This window comes from Zingiber officinale, chromosome 4B, assembly GCF_018446385.1.
Source record: "Zingiber officinale cultivar Zhangliang chromosome 4B, Zo_v1.1, whole genome shotgun sequence".
NCBI lineage: Eukaryota > Viridiplantae > Streptophyta > Magnoliopsida > Zingiberales > Zingiberaceae > Zingiber > Zingiber officinale.
Genome location: NC_055993.1, coordinates 57508935 through 57510895, shown reverse-complemented (window position 1 = coordinate 57510895; position 1961 = coordinate 57508935).

Below are 1961 nucleotides of genomic sequence, written 5' to 3'. Positions count from 1 at the left end.
TCTTGGAAATTCTTCCAAAGACATCAACAACATCACGACTAAGCTTTCTTTTTTCTTTGATTTGAGTTCTAAGATGTCTTCTCTTGTTTTTCAATTCTAACTCCATCTCTATTGAGTAGTACTCTAAATTCTAGGATGAGAAAGTAGTCTGATGTATTGTTGACTTTCATTTTCTATATTTATTTATCTGTCTTTATCACATAATATGTTTATCCATGATATGACTTTATTGCGCGTATATGATTATGACACTAACCATGTATTTTCATATCTCACGGGACGCGGGGAATGATTGAAAGATAAACTCAAATATCTAACCTATAAAGATCGAGGCGCGAGAAGTTAGTCACAAAAGTAGTCCAAAATCTTACGAGGATATCATTGACTATCATAGAACCTAATAGGTTTACCCTATTCAACGTTACACAATAAGGGCTAGCATCTAGAGACCGTGGGGGTGTCGTGATAGTATCCTCCTTGAGAAAGTGATTACTTTAGTAAGTCTACTTTAAAAATAGGTGTCACGTTTAAGTAGATACACTAGTATAATTCTAAAAGTCTATACTAGTATCTCGGAATAGACTACTTGCATGTCTATAAATGTTGAGATAAGAAAGTAAATAATATTTGAGGTGTCAATAGTCATTGTGATGAAATCAAAATCCTAGAATCACTTCTCAAAATCAAATTTCTCCTACGACTTCTCGTGCTTGATTTTTTTTCTTTCTTTCTCGATTCTTGTGATTTATGATTGTCTAGATAATCTGCTTCATGATTTTGATTAGTATGTGGTTTTATAGTCCCTGTTAGATAGATTTTTTTTATTATTTGATGATAATCATGTACTTACGATTTTTGCCCATTCGAGTTTGATTTCAATTTTAAATTTCTTAATTCAATTAAATCTAATGAAGACGAATGTGAAGGTGCAAAGCGAGATAGTTCAAGTCCAAGTTAGTTTTGTTGGGAAGCAAAGTGCCTGGGCAGTGATAGAGAATAGGGTTGACTTCAACCAACTAAACTAGTCCTATATGACTGGATGAGTACTGTTGCTCTATAAGGCTATCAAATCTAAGCCAATATAGCTATTCCAATAGTCCCGCTTGCATATTCAGTAAAAAAAAAAAAATGTTAGGGGGTGTTTGGTTTACGTTTTTCACGCTGTTTTCTGTTTTCATTTTCTGAGAAAATGAAAAACGTGTTTGGTTTACGTTTTCCACGTTCATTTTTAAGAAAATGAGAGAACGTTTTATAAGAAAACGAAAAACGCGGAAAAGTCATTTTCTAAAAAAACGAAAAACACACATTTTTCAGAAAATGAAAATGAAAATGGAGCAAACCAAACGCACCCTTAGATTTCGAATCTCATATTCATACAGTATTTTTCTCCATTCGAGTTGAATGAGTTTGGTCGGATCATTGATCCATGGGAAAGAGTTGTGCCTGAGAAGCATATGAAGGGGTGGTCCAGTTGAGGCTGACTACGTGGTCAAGTTAGTTAGCATAGGTACTGGTGTTTTCACTTAATTTGATTTTTGATTAAATTAATAGATGCTGTATTGGTTCGGTTTACTTGTTTTATTTTTTTTTGAAAAATTAATAAGTTGAATTAGTTTAAATAAATTTCAATTTCGATTTAAACAATTTGAACAGTACGGGAAACACTGGTGAATCAATATTCTTTAAATATACCATTTTAATTTTTGCACTTATGTTAATGCCGGCCACGTGACTAGACTTTTTGAGTTTCATGTTGAATTACGTACTAATCAATTGCCCATCATTTAATTTGGGTCTCAAGGTGAGTAAGAATGCCCAAACTTCATCCGCTCCTTTCTTTTTACGGAAAAACGCAACTTTAGAAATAATATTTGTCTTATGGGAATGATTTTACTATTTTTATTTTCTTTATTTTTTCGCCTTTCTTATAAAATGGCACCTAACTTTCTATTTTTTTAATT